This window comes from Mesocricetus auratus, unplaced genomic scaffold (genome assembly GCF_017639785.1).
Source record: "Mesocricetus auratus isolate SY011 unplaced genomic scaffold, BCM_Maur_2.0 Super-Scaffold_15014, whole genome shotgun sequence".
NCBI lineage: Eukaryota > Metazoa > Chordata > Mammalia > Rodentia > Cricetidae > Mesocricetus > Mesocricetus auratus.
This window is the reverse complement of record NW_024429186.1, coordinates 19,302,741-19,328,265: the sequence shown is the minus strand read 5'-3', so window position 1 is coordinate 19,328,265 and position 25,525 is coordinate 19,302,741. Positions and strand designations below refer to the sequence as shown.

The 25,525-nt window shown below is 44.7% G+C and overlaps 1 protein-coding gene across 5 annotated transcripts in view; it reads right to left on the bottom strand.

The window, feature by feature from the left end:
* Foxn3 (forkhead box N3) overlaps nt 1–25,525 on the bottom strand; it is a 369,915-nt gene that overhangs the window by 246,439 nt on the left and 97,951 nt on the right. For 3 of the 5 annotated variants that reach the window (XM_013112178.3, XM_021226213.2, XM_005068413.4), the window contains exon 2: nt 14,296–14,386. The gene's annotated coding sequence lies outside the window, so the exon portion shown is untranslated. Of the gene's footprint in view, nt 1–10,212; nt 10,301–14,295; nt 14,387–22,037; nt 22,130–25,525 lie in introns of those variants that run through there. The other 2 variants (XM_040742642.1, XM_040742641.1) reach the window with 2 other exon arrangements.

The window sequence follows — 25,525 nt, the reverse complement described above, 5'->3', positions numbered from 1 at the left end:
ACAATTCAATTTCAACACAGGCTTTGGAGGGGACAAATGGCAATCAAACCACAGTAGCACCTGCCTTGCTGAACGTGCAGGACATGGAGGCGCCCTGTATAAACTGTAAAGTGCAGACCAAATGGATAGTCATGGTAAATGCTAGTGAGATGATGGCCGCTGGCTTCCATGCAGGACCCATCCAGTTCAAAGCTACATCAGCCTCTCAGGCAAATCCTGCCCCTGGTCTGAGGTGCTTCTGAGGTCATCTACCTCCTACAGGAACATACCAGAACTAAATTGATCATCATGACACAGATAAGTCGTGGGTTTATCTCAACTGTGTAAAATGCATTTCACAAGCATCTGTTTACACACCAGCTCAGCCAGGTGTTCTGCAACTCCTCATTCACTTGGCAGAAGCAGGAAGTCCTGGCCCACTCTTTGGGATTTCACCACCAAACAAGGCACACACTAGAACTCAACACAAAGCTGGGTATGGAGAACAGCATCATCCTACAGTTATGACCCATTTCTCTGCCACGTTGTGGAAAGGACCTTAAATGCTCTAGGCCTTTCTCCTCTCACAGAAACTGCTGGGTTCTGATGGTCCCACCACCTGCACAAGATCCCCGTTCTACCATCTGTGTTTTAGACTGTAGGAATATGATTTCGGCTCTCTGAGTTTAGTGTTCTCTTCTACAAAAGAGTGCCAGAAAACACTTAGAGATGTGTCTACCCTAAGGATGACAAGTCAGAGAGCATCTACTAAAGCTTAGTGCATGAGTTCAAAGACAACGTCTTGTTGTCTGGGACCATCTGTGTTTCCTCTCTCCTCTGTCCCTTTCCTTTCCTTCCCTTTCCTTTCCTTTCCTCTTTCCCCTTCCCTTCTTTCCCTTCCTCCCTCTCTCCCTTCCTTTCTTCTTGTTGTTTGAGGCAGGGCTCCTGAGTATAGCCCTGGTTGTTGTGGAACTTGTTCTGTAGACCAGGCTAACCTTGAACCCAGCAACTTGAGGAAACGGTTGATTACTTCTTACACTTTCAGGTCACAGTCCAACTTAGAGAAATGTCAGGCAGGAACTCAAGGCAATAACCTGGAAGCAAGGCACGGAAGAACCCTGCTTCCTGGCTTGCTCTCTCTGGTTCCTCTCCAGCTTTCTTCTACAACTCAGATCCACCTACCCAGTGGTGGTACCGCCCACATTCGCCCACATTTGGCTGGGGCCTCCCATATCAGTCAGTAATCAACAATCAAGGCAACCCCCCCCCCACACCTAGCCATAGGTCAATCTCATATGGTCAAACTCTTAATTAAGACTCCCTCTTCCTCTGTGATTCTTGGTTGTGTCAAGTTGACAATATAATCCAACTGGGATCTCTTGCTCTAGGAACAAGACTAAGAACAACCCTAAGAGCACAGTTCTTGACCACTCTCAGCACACAAGTAGAGTGTGCAAGGACAAAAATTTTGTTATTTTACACTGCTGAGTTTGGGGCATTGCCTGTCACCTCATGACCTAGCCAAGCTTGAGCTGCACATATGCTCAACTTGGCCATCAGGAAGTGACCTTCTTCCAAGTGGGCAGGTCCTTGTTACAAGCTCAATGGCATTAATATAGATTATGTACCCCTAGGGTTCACTGTGCCAGGGACTCAGATGTTCATTAAGGGTGTGAGTGCAATTTTAATTAGGATTAGCTCAACTCGTTTCAAAAGGTAGCTCATGAAATGGAGCTCTAGAAACTCCCGACACCTGCTCTATGAAGCCTCCATTACTGAGCTGAGAGAGCACACAGCCCAGTGAAAGACAAGCTTTCAGAAAGAACCTGCTCAGGCAGCATGGGCCACTCAGGGAAGAGAACAGCATAACTCTCATAAACTCCAGCTCCAATAGGGAAAGTTTCCTCCATGGGACCTTTCTTTCCTCTCCCTCCTTTCCACTCTTATTCCCTCTTTCTTTTCTAACTACGTAGCCCAGGTTGACCTTAAATTCAGGCTCCTCCTGCCTCTGCCTCCCCAGCGCCATGAGTACCATCATACCTGACCCTCCATGACACTCTTGACCAACAAATGTATTCATCCTAGAAGCCAGGCTGGGCTAGCCAAATGGCAATCTTCCATTTGCTTGATTTTGTCTATTTAACCCAGTTTGAAAATGGAGCCTTTGGCCCTCAGGGTGAATTGACACCACCACAGTCATGTTGTATTACCCCTCCAAACCTGCGCTGTGATCTCATACCTCAAGAGGCAAAGTTCAAGTTACTGATTTATTTAATACATAAAACATGGGTTTAAGACAAAGCCTATAGAAAGACTTGCCTAGACAAAAAGGGTCATAAACTACAGTTTCATACAGCATGGTATAATAAAACATCTATACTTTATAAAGTTCTGATATATGCAGTGGGGGGCAGTTAAGTAGTGACTGATAAAATCTCCACACTTCTCTAGAACAGGCCTCATGGGTACACAGGCTATTTACAAAGCCACTGGTTCCACCAGCCTGGGTTAGATTTATGGTGTTAGCCACTATTATTATTTTTTTACTTGTAAATCAGTACAAGCCAGCCATATTAGCAAAATATCCATACCGTGATCTATTTTCTCAGGGTGTTAAAATGACCAGGTCAGAGTCACCATTGCAGAACCACTAAAATGTTCAGAACCAAATAGAGAAGGGGAGGGATGTGCCAGCAACTGGATGTTAAGGCCAGTGACCTTCCCACTCGTATCCCGACTCAAGTCTTACAACTCACACCTGCATTCAGACATCTGAAGATGCTCAGGGCCGACCTCTAAGCATCTTGACATATGTCAAGATTACATTGGGTGTAATAGCCAGTTAAATTATTAATGAAAGAACTGTACAAATAAAGGCACCATGCTCTTTTATGTAGTAATAATTATTATTGCAAACAATGCAAATTGAATAATAAGAACTATGAGGGCAGTTCAGTGATAAACTAACAATTTTCAGCAATCAGACCAAACATCTCTGCTCGAGCTGTTTAATAAAATAAATAGCAGTTTGTTGGCATTTTTGTTCAGTTAAGCACATAGTCTATATCCTAGGTAGAACTAAGAAAGACACGGAAATAGGGTGATATGGAAGACAATGTAGATAGATGGTGATAATTTAGCTATGTCCCAATCTAGAGGAGACTGGGCATGGTATAAAGTGCCCAGAATTGAAAAATAACATGTATTTAATGGATGCATGCATACATGTTCATATAGACATACATAGTTCCACATGTACATACATTACATGAACTTTCACATGTATCAGCAAGCTAATGCAAATAGTAATATTTCCATTACATCCATATTGGAAATAATGTTATTTAATGTGACAATAATAAGCCTGAGGCTGGGGGCATAGCTCAGTTGATAGAATGCTTCCTGATCATGCATGAAGACCTGGGTTCAATCCCCAGCACCTTATAAAATGGGTGTGGAGGGGCATGGAATCCCAGCACTTGAGAATCATCAGAAGGTCATCCTCATTATAGTGAGTATGGAGTCCTGCCTGGGCTACAAGAGAGCAAGCCTCAAAAAGAAAATAGTCTTCAGGAGTTAGAAGTCATCAATTAGCACCTTGCTACGCGCTCGACACAGCCACTCACCACTCCAAAAGAGGAGTCAGCAGGTCATTTCCTTATTTACCAGAAACAGGCTCTGATGGGACCCTCCGCATCCCCTAGTCCTCCCACAGAACTGAGTCCTGTCTCGTTCTTGCCAGAGACAGGTAAGGAGACAGTGGGTCCCATTCATCAGATCCAACGAATCGCTGGGGAGTAATTCAGTCCTTCAGTGGCTTTTTGGACCAATTCCCTGCCTCTCTTTGTTCACCTGGAAAATTACATGTCACCAGAAGATAGTGACACGGGGGGGGGGGGGCAGGCGGGGGTGCAGTCAAAAGCAGTTCAATTCCTTGAGCTTCCAGCACAAATAGAGGCGAGCTGATAAACGGGTTTACCCTGGTTGCTATCAGTGTGCTGATCTCACAAGCAAACACATTTTGTACTAGGGTCTGACTGTCAAAAGTCCAACTGTTCAGAGGCCACTGGACCTAGGCTCTGGGGAGACAGGTCTTTGCAAAAAGCCTCTCCCTCCTCTTCTGTGGTCTATTTGTCCTATTAAGCAGCCCAGTTTGAAGACCATTCTCTTGCAACAGGAATCTACTTCAAAATAGCTCTTCAGACTCCCGGGAAGACATCCCCACTCCAACTTGAAGTTTGGTCCCAATAAAACCAGGTTTTGTTTTGTGTGTGTGTGTGTGTGTGTGTGTGTGTGTGTGTGTGAGGGTGTGTGTGTGTGTGTGTGTGTTTGAGATAGGATCTCAGGCAGCTCAGGCTGGTCTATATGTCTTCCTATGTAGTCGTGGATGACTTTGAACTCCGGGTCTTCCTGCTTCCATTTCCCAAGTGCTGGGACGACAGGCTCGCATCACCACACTTGGTTTATGTCGTGGTGACTGAACACAGGGTTCCCTGCACACTAGGCAGGCACTCTACCAGTCAAGTTCTAGCCCCAGTTCCAGACGTTCTTTCTCGAACTATGTTGTCACCGTCATCAGTGGCACTCCAAGGACTGCACGTAGTCCTGAGATTGGGTCCAATGACTCAATCCCAGATTAACATTCCATTATCCACTGGGGGCCTTCATATGTGTTTACAAGAGACAGTGGTAATCAGTATGACACTGGAGGACACATGGGGGTAACAGGTACAATGCAGATCAACAGGTTCAATAACACACTATGCATGGCAATCAGAGGAACAGCTAGCTCCTCTCTGCCTCTGCAGGGGTTGGCATGTCCAAATGTCACCCAGGAGATAAACATGATTGCATAGTCTTAACCCAGAGTGCTAGGAACAGATGCCCACTCATCTTTTCAAATGTTCCACACTCTCCTGAAGCCAGGAAGAAAAGTCTTAATTGCCGGTATGTCTCTAATACTTGCTAATCTTCTTTTAATAAGGATAAACCCTGGGCTTTGGGCCTCCAGTAAACAGCAATATGAGACCAAAAGGGAGCAGACAAAAGTGGCATCAAGAAGTAGGAGCAGGAAACCCAAGGGTCCTCAGATCTAGGTTTGACACAGCAGTGAGATTGCAAAAGTAGTGGCATGTTGTTTGACATCAGGATACATTCATTAGAGGGCATTATTGCATGCACCCGCACGCAGACACACACACACACACCATTAGTACACAAATCTGTTTGGTACAGCCTGCCACACATCTAGCCTAGGTAACTCATTCCCACACTACAGACCTATGCAGAACATTGCCACATTGAATACTGTAAGCCACAGGGACTTAAACTGTAGACTGTGACCCCCTATGAGGTTGTATAAGTGATTGTGTGTGGGGGGATGTGGGGGGGGAGGAGTGTGGGGGGGATGTGGTAACTGTAACGGCTAAATCGAAGGTGTGCCTGGCACTGCTTGACCCTGTTGTATCACAGGACTTCAATGCAACCTTGGTTCTGACACACAACATAGGCAATTTGTATCTCACAGGCTATCACATCACAACCACAACAGGCACTGCACCAGCTCAGATTTGACACTATTGTATACTATAACTGCAGAAACATAATGGCTTAACTAGGAAACAAGGACTTAATATTTTCCTACCATCACTGCTTTTCAAGTTAAGCATCAAATCAATTTACCTCTGGAAGGAGTATGCTAGAATGTTTGACTTTTAAAATTGATGCTTGAGTTCCTGGCTTGTGTTTTGAAGGGAGGGAATATTCAGTGAATTTACCTTGGGATTAGGGCAGAATTTTCAACAATTTCTTTTTCTTTTTGCCTAAGATTTAATTAGTTACATAAAAATAAATAAGCCTATCCTTCTAATTATTATGCAAACTGCTTTTGTCTTTAATAGGTGATAAATCCAACTTATAACCAAGGAATTATTTTAAAATAAATTGTACAATGTACAAACAGTAAATGTTTGATTTGTGTACCTATTTAATTCACCTATATATCTGGGGTCCTATAATGTTTCTCAGGCAAAAAGGGGCCAGAAGTAGAACCACCTTAAGCTGTTCTGCTAAAAACAAGTACAATACGAGAGTCTACATGCATGGGAGAGTGTTGGAAGAGTACAGTAAAAATGAGGCAACAGGATTTCTTGGCTTTACTTTAACCTTCTGGGACAGGCAATCCATCACTGACCAGGATGTCATTATGTAGCTCATGAGTGCAGTCAAGGGGACAGGTGTATATCCCTACAGGTGTACATCGCCACCTTTTCGTTATACCAAGGAAAGATACTGATCTCTACAATCATGGCTTTAGTCTCCTCACCATGCCTTAGGGCGGGAAGGAGCTCACACTTGAACACTTCTATGCACATTTTTATTTTCTAGGTCTATTTTATAATTTTAATCTTTAGGTGTATGGGTGCTTCGCCTACATGTATGTCTGCACCATGTGCATACAGTACCCAAGAGGCCCAGAAGATGGCATCAGGCCCTCTGGAACTGGAGTTATAGGTAGTTGTGAGCTGCTGTGTAGGTGTTGAGACTCAAACACCGGTCCTCAGCAAGAGCAAGTAGTGCTCTTAACCTCTGGGCTATCTCTACAGTCCTCTGTGCATGTATGCTAACGTCTATTTTCTGTTAGGTTGTCAGCTCAAGCAGGGTGCCTTAGGATTCCCTCTGGAGTTTTGTCTGATTTTGGAAGTGTCTTTTTTCTCTGTTTCTCTTTTGGGCGGCTGGGTATTACACTTGGGGTGTTCCACACGTCCTTCAACTGCTCTACCACTGAGCTACATGCATTCTCAGTCTTTACATTTATTACCTATTTCTAATCTTATGTAAGAATCCTTGTGGAAGCCAGGTGGTGGTGGCAGCGTGCGCCCTTAACCCCAGCACTGGAGAGGCAGGGGAGGGCAGATCTCTCAGAGTTAGAGGCCAGCCTGGTCCACAGAGGAGTTCCAGGACAGCCGGGGATACACAGAGAAACCCTGTCTAGAAAAACAAAAACAAACAAACAAAAGAATCCCTGTGGCTGTGGTGGTACACAACTTTTAGTACCAGTACTCTGGAAGCAGAGGCAGGTGGCTCTCCACGAGTTCGAGGCCAGCCTGGTTTATACATGACGTTCCAGGCCAGCCAGGGCTATTAAAACCATGTCTCCAAAATTAAAAAGGAATCCCACACTTCACATTTCCTTACCTTTTTTTCTCCCAGAGAATCTTTTGTGAAATGCGTTTTCTGGGGTGATATAAAGCCATTTAAAAAAATACAGAAATCAACACATTTTAGAGAGGATTCGTTTTCATTTCCACCCTTGATAAGAGCACAGGCTATAAAGTTCCAATGGAAATTAATTCTATCTAAACAGGGCCCGACTACACTGGCTGAGAACCTTTCAGCAGAGAGAGAGAGACAATGGCTTCTTTTGCAGGCAGAAGCAGCAGAGCCAAAAGTCAGACTCCCGTCCATTTGTCTTAATCCACTCCCTAGCTAGCCAGGACTACTGAAGAGAAACAATTCTCAGGCTCTTTGCCAGAATCAGGACTTGTAGCAACAAAGAAGGATGTGGGTCAACTTGATTTCCAAATTCTTGGACAATAAGAACCGTGTGCATTGAAGTGGACGCACTGGTCCCACTTATCGCGTGAAAATAGCCATCTAGTCCATTTTTTATGATAATATTAAAGAAAACAACCGACCTCCTGTTCGGCTTGAGAACAGGCTATCTGGTCTCTCCGTCCTTGTAAACAGCTTACAAAGAAAGGGTTTTAAACACTAAGAGTTGCTTGTTAAATGAAAGAATTCTCATACTTGATTTGCTGTCTTTTGATATATATATAAATAACTGTTTTTTTCACATCTTTCAAGTCAAGTCACATTTAAATTAAATATATATTTAATCTCACAATTTTCAGTCTGACCCATACGCTCTCAGGTCACCCCAACTAGAAAAATTTTAAGAGACACCATGAACTAAGAATTTAACATCTTCTGAGCAGCATGCCCAGCTCTTTAAAGAGTTATTTATTCCTCCTACCATCTCCATAATGTAAACAAATTTCAGAGACTGTATCCAGGAAGCAGAAGGGATGAGACGAAGAATGTACTAGTTACCTGTCCGCTGCTGTGACAAAACACCCGACAAAGGCCGCTAAAGGAAGGGTTCATCTGACTCAGCGTGAGGGCACAGTCCATCAAGGAAGGGAAGTCATGCCATGATGTGGGAAGTCCTGTGATTATGTCAATAAAGCACTGCTGGCCAATAGGAATCTAGATAGGTGGGACTAGGAGTCTAGGAGAACTCTGGGAAGGAGAAACACAGGAGTCAAGATGTAACGCCATGGGGTAGGAAGCCCGGAAACCTCTCCGGTAAGAGAAATACTTAGATTAGCAATTATGGGATAAATACTTAAGTCAGAGCTAGCCAGTAAGAAACAAGCAAGGCCAACAGCTTCATAATTAATATAGCCTCCTGTGTGTTTATTTGGGACTGATGTGGCTCTGGAACCAGGCCGGCGGGAAGGCTTCTCTCAAGAAAAAGACTTCCCTTTACAATGCCAACAGCAGCAATGTCAGCGTGAGGGCACAGTCTATCAAGGAAGGGAAGTCATGCCACCAGCAGCAATTACATTGCATACATGGTCAGGAAGCAGAGAGAGGAAAATTGACGCTCGGTTTCTATCCCCCTGGGGTCCCTGTTCTTGAATGGGACCCTCCATGTTGAACATGGCTCTCCCCACATCAATTAACCTCATGGAGAACCTTCAGGAAGACATGTCCAGACATTGGTTTCTATGGTGATTCTAAATCTAGATTAGTCATCACAGGGAATAACAGCTAAGGGTTATGTCTGGATCCACAGCTTCATGCTGAGTTTGTAGGACCATTCACCAAAACCAACCTTAGCACAATTTATTTAATTATTTATCTTTATGTATGAGTGCTCTGCATGTATAAGTGCAGGCCAGAAGAGGGCATCATCGGATCCTATTATAGATGGTTGTGAGCCACCATGTAGTTTCTGGGACTTGAACTCAGGCCCTCCGGAAGAGCAGGCAGTGCTCTTACCCCCGAGGCATCTCTCCAGCCCCTTAGCACAACTTTTAAGATCTACATTTGTGCCAACAGTGGTGGCACATACCCTTAATCCCAGCACTCCCAAGACAGAGTCAAGCAGATCGATGTGCGTTCTCTGGAAAAACAAACAAACAAACAAACAAGATCTGCATTTGTTAGCAACATTGTGCAGATCTGGAGTCAGTCCATACCTTTTGGTTTGTTTGTTTGTTTGTTTTTGGAGACAGGATTTCACTGTGTAGCCCTGGCCATCCTGGAATTCACTCAGTAGACCAGGCTGGCCTTGAACTCACAGAGAAGCCCATTTTCTTGGAAGCCAAGTGCTTTTCATTCAGGCCGATGATCCTGCTTGGCCTTTAAATCTTGTCAGTCATCAGCCCGTGGCCCCAGACCAGCTGAGGACCACACTGAGTGGTCATTCTGCTCTACTTGTCCTCTCCCAAGCATGAGCACAATTCCAAAATGCCTTGGGGCAAACCAAAAGGCGGAGCTTTGACTGAAATCCACGGACATCTGGTTCTGCCACTTCTATAGCCCCCACGTTTACAGTATAAATATCCACCTCCCCTGAATGACTGAGACCAGCAAGTGAGATAGGAAAAGTGCTTTCTGAACAAATCAAGTATCTTCAGGAGTAAAAATGTTTGATTTATTCTTCTAAACAGTGCCTGGTGTGGAAACTATAGTGGGTATTCACTAGGTCCAAGCATCCAGACACTGTTTGGTGGGTGTACGGCTCTTACTGACCAAATGCTCCCAGGGAACACCTGGAGCCTTTATCAACGGACCAAACAGTGCAGGCAGCAGGTACATGCCCGGAGGGAGGTCTGAGGATCCGATCTTGGGAGAGTTCTGTTGCTTGGTTTTTGTTTCATAATATTTGGGCTCCATTTATGACTAAAGCATGACTTTCCCTGGTAATAAGTAACTAGTGGCTAAGATTAATTGCCCAATTTTAATTACATTTGTTTTGCATGCCACATGTTGTAAGCTAGCCACCAGGGTGCTAACCAGGGCAAGGAATATGTCGCTGCTCTAAGAGTTTTAGTGTCTATGTACTTTACCATGCCCAAAACATAGGGCTCTAGCCTTCCAAAACTATCTTGCCCTTAAAAATGACAATTATATCACAGAGAACCCCCCAGACACAGCTCTTACACCAGGTCAGCCATTTCTGCTTCTTGAGGCATCAGACTCCATTTTGAACTTAAGTTTCCTTTTTCTGCTTTCTGGGCTCTCTCATTTTCTCCATTGTATTCATTCAGAGAGAGAGAGAGAAAAAAAAACCATAAATGTCATTTCATAGTCTAAGCAATTTGCTATAGGCAACTACACCATTACTTTGTACAAATAAATTTACATAAATCATTATTAGAATGCTCTATCTTGGCAACACTATTTGGTTCCCAGAGCACAAATTAAATGCATGCTTAAACTGGAATATTTTAAAGTTATTCCTATATTGTTTATGAGACAAGATTAGAAATGTCTACCTAATTTTTCTTCCTTTTTCTTTGTACATCTACATATGTGACTTTCCGGGGGGGGGGCATTTCTTGAAGCAAGCAATATAGACATATGGCTTGTTTTCCTGCCATTGGCCCTTCTGAGTCCATGTTTTTGGTTCTGAACAAGGACTAGGGAGGACCAAGGGAAATGACCACACAGTCCTCCAAGTAAATAGCACTTTGTTCGACAGCATTCTATAGGTTATTTGGACTGTGTTGACTGTGGTTAGGACATTTTTTTCCAGACAGACATAGCCCAAGCTGGTTTTGAATTTGCCATGTAGCCGAGGAGAGGTCCCAGTTTATGTATACTTTGGATTGAACCTAAGACTTTATACATCAGGTGGGCGTTCTACCAACCAAGGTGTACCTCCAGCCCCTGACATATTTTTCCATTGTATATTTTGTTTACATTTTTTTTAGTTTGTGAACATGTATGAGTGTCTGTGCATATGTGTGCAGAAGCAAGGAAGTCGGAATAGGATGTTGGGACAACAGAACTGGAGTTATAGGCAGTTATGTGCCTCCATGTGGGAGCTGGGAACTGAATCCAGGTCATCTTACAGAGCAGTAGTGCTCTTTTTTGTTTGCTTGTTTTTGTTGTTTCTTTCTTTCTTTTTCTTTTTTCCCCTGAGATACGGTTTCTCTGTGTGATAGCTCTGGATGTCCTGGAACTTGTTCTGTAGACCAGGCTGGCCTCTAACTCACAGAGATCCTCCTGCCTCTGCCTCCCAAGTACTAGGTTTAAAGGCATGTGCCACTACCACCAGGATGCAATAAGGGCTCTTCTCCAGCACCAACATAGTTAAGTATTATTTCTCTCTCTCTGTCTCTCTGTCTCTGTCTCTGTCTCTCTGTGTGTGTGTGTATGTGCATGCGCACGTGCATAGCATGAATGCATCATGCATGTGATGGTCACAGAACAACTTTGCAGAGTCAGTTAATCCCTTCCAACTTTCCTTGGGTTCTTAGGGTTGAATTTGGGTCATGGGGCTTACATCATTTAACAGCAAGTACCTTTATTCACCAGCCCCACAGGATGCACTCTTAAATCTTACTAAGCTACAGCTTTCCCTGGCTCAGCCAGTCAGTAAGATAGGAGCTCACATCTCCAACTTTAACCATAGTTTTTACTTCAGTATCATGCAATCCTACCAGCTTGGGGGGAAAAAAAAACATTGGCAAGATGAACTAGCTTATTCATGGTAAGCTTGAAACATTCACTTGATTTAAAGCCAAATATTTATTTGCTTTAAGATAAAATAGCTAACATCTAGTACCAAAAAAAAAAAAAAAAAAAAAAAAAAGGAAAGAAAAAAAGGAAGGAAGGAAGGAAGTTCTAAAACTTAAGGTTGGCTTTAATCTGGTGCCCATCTAGTCCAACATTTAGGTTAATCCAGGAAGCCTGGTGCCTTATTTGAAAAGCAGACTAATAGAGCATGTAGGTTCAGAAGTAAAATGGCTTCAGTGATGTGTTTAGGTTTAACTGACAGTTACAGAGACACTTGGAAAAATCCAACTACAGTGTGACTCAGTGTCTCTATCTAGAAAGTTCCTCTCACCCTCCTTTTCCTACTAGGTCTACTCTAATGGAGTCCATGTCTCAAATTTTGCAAATGCACATGTCACCCCATTGTTTAGGCCAGGAGACGGCACACTTCTGCAAAAGGTCAAACGGTAAATATTTTATGGTGTCTGCTCTGCCTGTCCTATTTTTTTCACTGTAGTACAAAAACTGCCTTGGCCATGCAGAGATGAATGAACTTGGCTATGCCCCCCCCCACCAACCAAACCCTACTTAGAGATACTAACATGTCAATTCCATTCAGGATACCCTGCAACCCCAGCTGGCCTCCAACTAGCTATGGCCTCCAGCCTCCACATCCAGGTCCTGGGATTACCGGCATGGGTCACCACACTTGACTTTGTGTAGTGTTGGGGATGGAGCTCAGGGCTTAGTGCATGCTAGGCAGTACACTGTTAACGGAGCCACATGCCCAGTCCTCCACAACATTCTTATAAGACACAAAGTGTAGTCAGTTGTTATCTTCGACTGAGTCTTGAAAAAAATGTAAAAACCTCTCTTAGCTTGTCTCATCTACGCCAATGGTGAGCTTTCTTTGGTTCATAGCTGTGTATCATTTTCATATTGGAAGAGGAGGGAGGAGAGTTACTTCTATTGGTCCAGGAGGCTGCAGCTCCTCCATCACCATGGGCCTGGGTACTTGTGCACCTCAGCAGGTCGGGGTTGGTCAAGGCATTTCTGTAGAAGACTAGGCACCTTGGTTGGTAGCTCTCAGTGGCACCTTTTAGAATTTATCAGGGTGGTGAACACATCACAGCTAAATCTTACAAATAAGCAGCATTGCCAAAGAATTGAATGTGGGCCATACACACTATTCAACCTACAGATTACTCGGGGTGTCTGGCTCCCCATTCTTAGCTGCGGCTCCCATTTTGACCTTGAGATTGTCGCTGAAGTCAGGTTTTTGGAAGCATCTACAGACAATCCCCACATGGACTTATAAATTCATGTTCTTCACTTGTATTTCCTAACCCTTAGATCTCATTTCTTAGCTCCAACTGTCACCTTTGAAGGTCAGGCGCTGGCCTCGCACAGCATCTGTTCCATCTAGGGCCTCATTAAGCTGTGGGTATCCCAAGCACTTGGAGGATGGAGGGGTGGGTTTGCAAGAGAAGAGTAAATAATAATGCATACAGGCACAGAAGCAGAAAGACCACCATGCTAACACTGTACATCAGTGGTCACAGTCCTGGGAGAGATGATACCAGGCAAGCCCCCCCTCTGTCACAGGACAGGGGTTCCCCAGGTGGCTTACTCTAGAATCTCAAGCAGCCCAGGCATTGAGAAGTCCACTTTGGTTGGGACAGAGGATCAGGGATGAAACAGCCAGCCCTGCATCAGCTGGGCTCACTGAGGGCTCAGTCCTGTCTTCCTGCTGAAGTGTTAGCCAAGAGAGCCTTAGAGATGAAGCCACCTGAGGCCCCTTTAGGTTCACAAGTTCCTTAATAACTATTTCAACCTCAAATTTGGAAGTTTGTGGGTTCCTCAAAGCAGAGCCCTATACTTAGTGCCCAGCCCCCACCCTAATAACTATTTCAGCCTCAAATCTGGAAGTCTGTGGCTTCCTCAAAGCAGGGGCCTATACTTAGTGCCCAGCCCCCACCCCAAACTGAGCCCTACCCCCTGCCATTCTCTCATGACCAGAGTTGTGACCCTGGCAATCCTGAAAGATCTCTGGGGATAGAAAACCGTTTCATGTTCTTCATCCCCATCCATCTCAGGTGCACAAAACAAATAATAGTCTCCTCTGGACACAACCAACTTGCTCAACATCAGAAGGATGACGACAATTATGCATTCTGGGAAAGAAGGTAATTTAGAGGCACTAGTTAGGCACTCGTGTGTCTCCATATGGAAATTCCAAGCAATGTCCAGGTGGTATTGGGGGTCTAAGATGCACAGCAGAATTTTAAATGAAGGTGTGAATCAAGACTTTTTTATCACCTTAATGCCTAACTTGGACTGACCACATTGTCAGTCTGGTCAGCTGTGCAAACTGGTCATTAAGAAGATTGGGTGAAGGGTAACAACAGAAGGAGAACCAACCAACTTGGTATTTGCACTTAAATATAGCTTCGGTATTTCATTGATTCCATGCAATCTATTAAGGCTTGGTGGCTAGGGAAGGGCCACCAGAGTGTGATTTACCTGAGTCTGAGTGGGTCCAGGAAACGGAGGTCAGCATCGCTCCAGAAAGGACAGAGGTGCCTTCATAATCACTAGACGACACTTTTAGAGGCTGTTGGAGTGGAGCAGAAGGGAGACAGGGTTAGCGTACAGAAGTAACAAGTCCTCTCAGCCACCGTGCACGTCCTCTCTGGCCTGACCCTGGAAATTGACACACTTCAGTGAAAAGCCAGTTGTCACAGTGCCTCTCAGGTCTTGGATAGTGAAGGAGTCAGGCCTTCAGGATGGAGTGATTTTGAAACTGCTTCTAGGGGACAAGAGTGCCCAGAAATTTGAAAATAGATGCAATAGACATTGTGAGGTTATTCGATTCATTACAAAACCACCCAGACATTCTTGAGATCATTTTTCTTTCCTCTGAAAACACGAGTCTGTCTAACTGTCAGAGGCTACCGAGTGTTTAAGACCAGCCTTGATCCACTGCAAGTCTGCAAAGTCAATGACTCCTTCATGGTAAAATGTAGTTCCTCTATTTCTAGTGCTAAGAACTACCTCACTCAACCCACAAGTTAGTGGGTCACGGTTAATAACACTGGGCAATAAAAAAGTTGGTACATGAGATAGACTGCATAATGATTTTCACTGGAAGACAATTTTTGGCATCGAAGGCCTTGAAGAATGACGAATCAATAGGTTCTCTAAGAAAAGAATGATATTGTCCTGAGAGGGTTGGTGTGAGCATGTTAGAAAATGATCATTACAACAGTGGCTGTCAAACAGGTCCTTGGAACAGCAGCCTCTCTCTCTCTGGTCTTTGCTACAAAGACAGAAGTCTTAGCTCTGATCCAGGTTCTACAGACAGAATACTGGGAGGAGAGGGACACGGAACAGCACTTCCACTTCCATGAGCCCTCAAATGCCTGAAACCTTAAATCATCGTTCATCCACTAACACAAAGGCATTGGTCCAACCATAAGATAAAGCTTTACCTTACTCTACTTCATGCTTAAAACATAATTAAAGACAGACACTGAGAATGGATTGGAGAGGGAGGAAGAAGAAAGGGGAAGAGATTCTCTGAAATGTACTACCCACTCGGGAAGACACAAGCATGATATGCCCGGAGTGTCATTGTGTTGGTTAGAGGGCTCTGGGGAAGACATTGGTTGTCTAGTTGGGATTAGGATCAAGTTAGAGGTTGATCATTAAGACAATGATTAGAATGGGGGTATGTGGCAGGGAGATGGTTCAGTGGGCTAATGTCTGGGGCCCTGGGTTCAACCCTATGTAAAGAGCTGTGATCTATGTAAAAAAAATGGAAGCAGTGCTGGGCATCTGTGCACCCAGCACTCCTACTGAGAGAGTAGGCAGACAGCAGACCTGCCTAGCAGCTCTTAGGCTGGTGAGCCTGGAGTGTGCTACACAGCAATAGAAACAAGACAAAGGCTGCCTTAAGGTAGCCAGGCAATGGTGGCGCACGCCTTGAATCCCAGCACCTGGGAGGCGGAGGCAGGAGCATCTCTGTTGGGCCTAAGAAAGGCTTGGATGCGAGGCCCAGTGTAAGCTCCTGAGCCTGACTTGAGTTTTGGGCTCGGATGTGAGGCCCAGTGTAACCTCCTGAGCCTGGCTAGAGTTTAGCGACCTGTCTCTAACCTGTAACCTCCACATGGGGGTGACACAGCCAGATCTGATGCAAGATTGCCCCCTGCCTAGCTATCTGCCTGCTTGGTGGAATACTATTGGCCCTTAACTCCTCACATCACCTTACCCTATCCCAAGATTCCCATCCCCTACCTCAGTCCTATGTAAGTTCCTGTGTGTTGGAATAAATCGAGATCCTGCTTCGACAGACTCCCGACTAAGTGTGTGTGTTTTCCCCAGTAACTGATGAGGGGAGGGTCTGAGTCGTCGACACTCACCATCCCGCTCAGCCCCCCGGGAAGAGGCCGGCTGGACCGGCCCTTCCCCCGCTCTACCTGCAGGGAGGACCCTACACATCTCTGTGAGTTCAAGGCCAGTCTGGTCTGCAGCTCTCGTTCCAGGACAGGGCTACATAGTGAAACCCTGACTCAAAACAAACAAATACATAGAGGTGAAAGGGGCAAGAACCAACTCCAGAAAGATGTTCTTTGACTTCCAATACACCCATGCACATGTACATACACACACACACACACACACACACACACACACACACACACACACATCAAATAAATACTTTTTGAAATATCAGAGTCAGGGTGCTGGGCTGTTAGTGCAGTTGACAGAATGCTTGCCCAGTACCCATGGAGCTCTGGTGTGATCCCCTGCACTGTGTAAAACCAGACGTGGTGGCACATGCCTGCAGTCCTATCACTCAGGGAATCGACATAAGAACAGAATTTTAAGGCCATTCTTGGCTACAAATCAAGTTGTAGGCTATCCTGAAACACATGAGACCTTGTCTCCAAGAAATAAATTAAATTTTAAAAAACAACAACTAGGTTGGGTCAGGCAAAAACAGGCCATGCTCTGATACAGAGGAACCAGGTTTGGCTGATAAACGAAAAACTTCATGGTCTGAGTGGATCAAGGTCAATTCCAAATACTGAGAGGTGATATCAAGGGGTCCATGGCTTCTAATTCACAAGGAAAGACTACTCAGACTATACCCTGGGCTTAGAAATCCATGTCCTGTGAAATGACACTTGAAGATTTCTATACCCAGCTTACTTTTCAGGTTTTACTTTCTAGATTTGCTGTTCTGCATTTTCCACAAGGGAGTCTCTCAGTTGCTTCAAGGACTCGAAACTTACCGTCTGCCCAGGAGATAGAGCACACACACACACACACACACACACACACACACACACACACACACACACACAAATGCCACTGCAGTTCTGGGTGTTTTTGCAAAGGGGCAACATATATTATCACACCTCAAAGACCTGCTACTTTCTTGGTTTTAACATTATGACTGTGGTGTACACACGTCCTCCCCAAAGCGGAACTTATAACTGACCTCCCCAGTTGGAGGAGTGGGACTTCATGCTCAATGACTGTTCTAGCTTCTAGAACACAGACATAAGTAGAAATGTGTCATGTCTCCATTTCTTGATGTTGGTATTTGACGGTGGGATCTGGATGCCACACCAAGGCTTCAGTTGAAATTTAAAAATCAGAATTAGCAATATTTTCTTGCCCATTACAACTCTTCCTTCTAGCCAGGCAAACTGTATGAACAAGGTCGGATCCCCTAAGTCTCACTTTATATTTTTTATATAAAAGAACATTAGGAAGGATGTGGTGGCTTACTCTTATAATTCTGTGAGACTGAGGCAGAAGGATTAGCAGATAAATCACTTGTCACCCAAGCCTGACAAGTTCAGTCTTGAGAAGCCACATAAAGAAGTCAGCTGTGGTGGCATACATCTACAATCCCAGCACTCCTGCAGGGAGATGGGAAGCTAAGAATCTGCAGTCAGCAGCCAGCTGCAGAGACAAGAGATCCTCCCTCTACACAAGATGGCAGGAGAGAACTGGCTCCCAGGAAGTGGTCCTGTGACCTCTAGACATGCCCCGTGACATATATGTCCAACAAACAAATCCTTTTTAAAAAGAATAAGAGAGAGACTTGACCTACCCTGCCTTTGTTCAAGTTGGGATAAGAAAACTGAGATGAAGCTGCTGTTGGTGCATAGCACACAATCTCACACAGGCACGTGGAACTCTACTCTTTATATGAGACCTTGGGTATTAATTAACGACACGGTATTACACTAGCCTTTGAAAATACAAAACTCAAATCTTCCATATGCCCTCAAGACTCCTTAAATGTTTGCAGATAGAGCAGTTCTAAAGAACAGACTTGGCATCAGCCAAGCCGTTCTCCCTAGAAACAGTTCAAGGTAAATTCTTCCCTAAGATAATTTTTTTTCAACAAATGTTATCCCTCTGACCACAGCCAGGTATCCAGTTATCTTTCCGCAGCTTCTGAGGGCACAGCTCAGCCTTCAGCAACACCGACATATACGATGGTGATAATTTATCGCCTCTGCAGTAGTTTAGTCCCAGATGGACCATTTACTAATTTATTTCCATATGTAACTGACAGAGAGATTAATCAGGCTTCCAACTCAGAAACCTGAATTGTGCTCTACTCCCCAAACAGGCTAACTCTGGACAAGAGGAAGCCCACGTTTACACTGCAAGCTTTCCTTGGAAGCTGCTGACACATGCTCACACACACACACACACACACACACACACACACACACACTCACTTCCTAAGACAGGCCTGACTCTGAGTCTTATGGGCAGCAACGTCTGATGTAACTATGGGCAGACATGAGCCCAGAAACAAACCAAATGCCACAAACAGCCCCAGTATCAGCCTCGTGTCCCTCCCTGTTTGCAAGGTCGGAGTCTCGGATTTCAGAGACTGAAGACCTCTTTTTGTCACAGCACTGTGACCAGCTGGCTGGCACAGCAGTGTCCAGGCCCTGGGAAGTGTGAGCTTTCTTTTTCCCACTCTTTTTAAGGGTCTGAACTTGACTAAACTCTGCAGCTGCTGTGTCCTACTGGAGGGGACAGCTAAGAGCTGTAAACTGTCCCCCTCAGCTGACTTTTGTTTTTAATTTTAATCCAGTGATACCAGCCTTCAACAAAGAGTTGACTAATGGTATTGTTGGATGAGTGTTTGCAGAGGGAGCCAGTCCAGATGTAAGAATCACTGGCAGTGCATGATGGAACCCAAGACCACGTCTTCAAAGGCTCTACAGACAGGACCCTGCCCCTGGGGGAAAGTCCCTTAACACCTTGGCTAAATATTCTTCCCACTGATTCTGGCATGGTGACACCTACCTATAACCCCAGCACTTAGAGGCAGGAAGATGGTGAGTTCAAGGACAACCCAGGCAACATAGTGAGTCACTACCCCAACCAAAAAAAAAAAAAAAAAAAAAAAAAGAAAGAAAAAGAAAGAAAAATTGAAACAAAAGAAAAAATGTTCTCTGCTCTCATATGAGGAATTTTGCCCTATGGAAGCCTTTTATCTATATAGTCTTAGGACTTTATGAAAAGAAGAAAAACAATCAGTCACTTGTTACTATGTTTAGCTGGTGCCAAGCAGTAGGGAATTTGTAATTATCTGAACTTGAACAAATAGGTCCAGATGCTTGGTGCTGTGACTGACAGGGGCCTCGGTGTTTTTAGTACGTTCTCTTTGATCGAAGAATACAAGCATTTGGAGTGGTCTCATGAAGTATGGCTTTAAGTTTTAAGAACTCGGTTAGATACAAAAGTTTGAAATACTGACCTAGCCCCTGTAAAATCTGCAAAGTAAGTTAAGGCGGGGGCCTTTAACAGGCATAATGCTGTTGGGGTTGAAAGTACAGTGTCCCTCACAGGTGCATGCGCTTGAACATTTGGTCCCCAGCTGGTGGTGCTCTTCTGAAAGATTATGGTACCTTTAAGAGGTGGGGCCTAGCTGGAGGAGGTGGGGCCTAGCTGGAGGAGGCGGGGCCTAGCCGGAGGAGGTGGGGGCTAGCTGGAGGAAGTGGCTCACTGGGAAGTGAAGGGGAGGCTTGAGGTCAGTAGCCCATTCTTGCTTGCTTCTAGCCTGTTTTCTGCTTCCTTATCCAGGAAGATGTGAGCAGATGAGGGATCCAAGCTGCGGATTTCCACTACCATGGAACCACCTGCCTTCATGTCTTCCCCGCAACAATGGACTGTATACCTGCTCAGACAATGAACCAAAATAAATCTCTTTTCCCTTAAGTTCCTTCTTGCTGGGTGCCTGGTACCCAGGAAGAGAAAAGCAATGCATTCAAAAAGCATTCTATGTATCTCAGGATGACCTTGAACTTCTGATACTCCTGCCTCCTGATTGCAGGCATATATCACTATGTCTGGTTTGTGTCTCCTTATTCTTATGAAAGAGAACAAAGTGACAAGGACTTTTTAAAAATTTCAATACCACAAAATATTTCCAGGTGATTAAAAAAATAAAAGTAAGCATCCTGCAGATGGGTCTGCTCTGTCCTTTCCAAACAAAAGTTGAGCAGGTCATCCCAAGTTGTTCTGTTCATTTGCAACCTCTGAGTCCCAGAGAATGAAGCCCAGGTTTCTAGGACGCCCTCATGCCCAACGGCAGCATCTCACATGAACTATCAGACCAATGGAATTCAGTGCCTCTGGCCAGTGGTGTGTTGCACCTATCAGGAGGAGATGGTCCAGGACCCATGCCCTGGAATCAGTCTCGCATCAGCTCCAAAGCCAGGCTGGCATGGAAAGCCCCCACCCTGGTGAGAGCGGGAGTGGGCAGAAGGCTCCTACAAGAACCAACCTGCTGCCTGTGGCATGAGCCACCATGGGAAAGTTTCCCCATGAAAGACACAAACTTCCCTGCCCACTCCGGGTTGCTGAACCTGTGCTCAGGCGCACATAGCTGTGGTACTCCTTCCATTCAGGAGTCTAAGAAGATGAGTCCTGTCTGTCTGGTGGGATGCCTCGTATTCCAGGCTTCAAATCCCTAGTTTGTAATTCAAAATCTGTCCCAGCTCTCCACAAGCCAGGTGTTCAGAAGCTCAGAGCCTCCCAGAGGTGGTCTCTTAGCATCTATTCAAATAATTACTACGAGGGATAATAGGCAGTAGGAGCTGTAGATCATTTCCCCTGAATACATAATATACATATACATATATGTACACACACACACACACTTATACTGACCCAAAGCATCAATACATTACTTTGTTAAAAAGCTCACCTCAGGTCAGAACACTAACCTCCAAGTGAATACATTATCTCACATGACTATCCTGTTTTGCTTTCTCTCCGCTGATGCAAGATTAATAAAACTACAGTATAAAGTAAATGCAAGTTTAAGCAGAATAACAAGCACAGAGGAAAATATTTTGACATCAAAAAAACTCAGTATAAATTAGCCATAACATACTTGAAAGCTCCTGTAACCATAACGTGCACATTGAAATCCATTAACCTAACACCTGAGTTGCTATTCAAAAGTAGGTTTCCGGTGATGTAAATAAACGGCCATTCCAACACTCCTCCTAAATTACTGTACAATTTGGTCGCAAAGTCGCAAGCTCACAAAGTCTCTCATCTGTGCTTGGCTGCTGCTCTCTAGCCAACACTGAAGTCATCTCAGGCTACAATGTGGCGGCATAATATAAACACAATGTGAAGGCAGAGACCAGCAAAAGGGACTAAGAAGTAACAGGGCATATCAAAGACAAACCAGGAACACCCAGGAGGGAACAGGGCTATTTTATATAAGCACTCTGAAAAGACAATGGAGCCCCAATCCTCCTTTAACTGCACCCCTAATTAGCCTTCCTGCTCTCCACCTGAGCATTTGTATATAAAAGCAATTTCCACAACCAGACATTCAAAGACCTCAGTTGCTGGAAACTCAGCAGCTGCTAAAAATTCTGTTGTACATCGGCTGTGCCTCAACACTCGGCTATTTTCAAACAAGCCTTTCATTCTTGCCTAGCGTTAATCCTCCCTCCAAAATATTAGCTTCACTGTCCGCGTTCTTCTATGTCACCCACCCAAGCCATTTTCTTACCTTTGTAACTCATATTTGTTCCCTTTGATGGCATTTATCCAAGCAAGGGCAATTGTTTGACTGGAAGCCTGCAACTTTCAACTTTGCCGTCGCGCAAAAGGGAAAAGCCGTAAACCCCAGATACACTGCTCAGCTGAGCTCTCCATGTCTCAATCCACCCCTGTATTTTAAATTCTTTTACACTTACTTAATATAGTGCGTGCCGCCCGTCCGCTGATGCGATATCAGAAACCTGCAAGCTACTATTTCTGCAACTGTGTCACTGTAGATAGTCTGAAACATGTACGTAGCTGTTGCCATGGAAACAAACACAGCTAGGGTAGAGTGCCACGCTGTGTTAATTCCTTCACCCATGAACCCCAGGGGAATGCTAACATTCATCTTCTTTCTCCTGTCGTCTCACACTGCTTTAATATATTTTTTTAGTATTATCAAATGATGTACTAAACACACACGGCACACCTGGAAATGCGGATGGCTGAACCGAGCCGTGGTACCACGCCAGCCTGCCGGGTGAGTGCTGAAGGTGGGGCCGCTCCGCAGTGGATCTTTTCACTCACTTCTCCTGGGATGAAAGAACTTTCTCTTTCTTTTATAATGACATGGAGCAAGCCTCTTGTTTCACCTAAAAGTGGTAACCGAGGGATTGCTAGAATAAAGATATCAGCAGATTTGCCTGTCTGATCAGGCAGGGGCCGACCTTGGAAACTTTCTTTCCATCTTTTCCCACCGGCGTCAGGAACTGACCCCTGAGCTACATCCCCAGCCCGGAGACCTTGCAAACTTTCTGAAGAAGATCCAAACTAAGAGTTATACTCCTTTTTGAATAAATTTGTACAAACAGGCTTGAAGTCCCATCGTTCCAATTAGGCAAAAGCAGAACTCTCAACAGTGACTTCATTAGTTCCCATGGGTCTTTGTTCCTAAATCCATGCAGGAAGGTACCTGAGTGACTGCCAAGCAAGGAGCTGGCACCCTGGCACCCAAAACAACAGGCTGGAATGGCCCTGCAATCTGAGCATTCTGTCACCTGCTTCAGGTTCCTCGTCAATGCTCAGACCCGTGCAGAAAAAGTCAAACACTTTCATTACACCTAGAAGCCAGAATGGGCATTGAGCCGCCTTCCCATTATTCAAATGGGCCAGTTGCTTTAAATATTGGGGTTATTCTCATCACAGTAGACAAAAATAAGCTGTTGAAAAATCTTAATTACATCCCATCCCTTGGGCTAGTTAATAATATTCAATCTAGATGAAAATGGCCACGTTTTAGATTTGCATGCTGATGTGCCTCACTTGAATACCATTCCCTCACTAAACAATCAATTGGAGGCTTTAAGAGCGCAGCTCCCTGACCCTGAACTGGCATATTTGAAAGAAACCACTACTTTATCGGCAGGGATTATGGTAAAATGGTCCCATAAAAGATGAGCAAATTTTCCCATTACTTTCCCAAATTGAATCATTCTTGGCTGTTTGCTGTGATAATAATGATCAACTCAACCCTAAGATAAAAGCAAAACAGGAAAATAGATCCATACACCTTACCAGTTAAGGGAATATGTCGCTTTTAAAAAGCAATCTTAAGATGATGTTTGGGAGGAAGGGAGATGGCTCAGTGGTAAAAGCACTTTCTACACAAGCCTGGAAACCTGAGTGTGATCCCCAGAACTCATAGAGAAAGACCCAGCACACATCTGCAAGCCTAGCACTCCTCCAGCGAGATGGGAGACCGACACAGAGCAATCACCCAGAAGTTCACAGCCCCGCTGGCCTGGAGTGCATGGTGAAATGGCAGAAACAAGAGGAATCCTGCCTCAAATCGAGGCAGACGCCACGGCTCAACGACTGAGAATTGTCCTCTGACCTCCATGGGCTGCTGTCCCCATTCCTCTAACCTCATCAAGCATCTTCACCTAGGATACAGGATGTGACGGTGACCAGAGGTCCATGAACTAGTTAGGTCTTCTCTGACCTAATCTAATGCTCTCTCCATGGTCACATAGGCCCCAAGTGCAGCAACCAGGCAGCTGGTAGTGAAAGCCTTAAAATGGCCACAGTAACACTATTTATAGGGGGAGAGACACCAAGCATCAGATTAAATGGTTTGGGGTCACCTGGGGCTGGTTCAACGTTTCTTACCCTTACTCACCTATTCTCATCACTAAGGGTTGGGGAGTAGGGCTCAGCCATCGGCTGAGTTCAGCATCCCCCGCTCAAGCAACTCAGTTTCTGTCTGCTCTCAATCCCCTTCTTTCCCAGGAGTTCCAGTCTCAGGACTAACACCAATCCTCAGGGAGGGCCTCGGGGACCCCTGGAACTGTGGAGTTGAAGGGAAGTTTGACAGCAAGCAGCAGCAATGAGTCAGTCAAGCTCCCAAAGGGATGTCATTCTAGGCTCTATTGTAGACCAGTGGCTCTCAACCTTTCTAATGATGTAACCCTTTAGTACGATTCCTTATGTCGTGGGGACCCTCAACCATAAAATTATTTTTGTTGCTACTTCAAAACTGTAATTTTGCTACTGTTATAAATATCTGGTATGTGACCCCTGTGAAAGCATCCTTGGACCCCCTCCCCCCAAGGTGTTGTGACTCACAGGTTGTGAACCACTGTTGTGGACTACGTCAGAAGCCTCCTTTTAAAGATTGACTAATATTTCCTCATATGGACATACCAAATTTTACTTACTAAGTCATCTGTCAGTAAACATTGCTCCCACATTTTTACTCGGATGAACCATGCTGCTATGATTATGGGTATGTAAATATCTTACTGAGACCCTGTTTTCAGTTCTTTAGGATATACACCAGAAATAAAATTGATACAGTAAATCTATTTTTAATTTTTTGAACAATCACTGTCTTATTTTCCATGGCAGCTGTACCATTTTCTATCCCCATCAACAATGCATAAAGGGCTCTAATCTGTCTGTCCCAACACCAGTATTTGATATTATCTGTTCTCTGGAGTTGCTTTATTGTGTTCCATTAACAGTAACCATCCTAGCTGGGCGGTGGTGGCACACACCTATAATCCCAGCACTCTGAGGCAGAGGCAGGCAGATCTCTGTGAGTTTGAGACCAGCCTGGTCTACAAGAGCTAGTTCCAGGACAGCCTCCAAAGTCACAGAGAAACTCAAAAAAAACAAAACAAAACAAAACAAAACAGTAGTCATCCTAATGGGGTTGAGGTAGCATTAACAGTTTTGATTTGAATTTCCCTATTTGTGCCTTTTCATGTGTTTATTGGTTACTTGCATATCTCAGAAGAAATGTCAACTCATGCACTAGGTCCATATTTTTATATCTATATGTTGTGTGCGTGTGCAAACCATGACTCACATGTGCAGGTCAGAGGACAACTTGTGGGAGTTGTGGGTCTTGGGGAAAGAACTATGTGGATCTGGGGAACTGAACTTAGTTCATCAGGCTTGCTGGCAGAGGTCTCTCCCCACTGAGTGATCTCACCTGCCACTAGTCCCATTTTTGAATCAGATAATTAGTTGTGGTTGCTGACTTTGGATAGCTCTGTCTATATCCTGGGTATTTTTCCCTCTTCACAGTCTACAGGTATGTTACCCACCATCCTGTGGGTGACTTCTAACTTGGTTGCTTCTTTTCTATACCCATGGCCACCAGATCATGAAAAGCTTATGACTTGGGTTGTCTACTTCC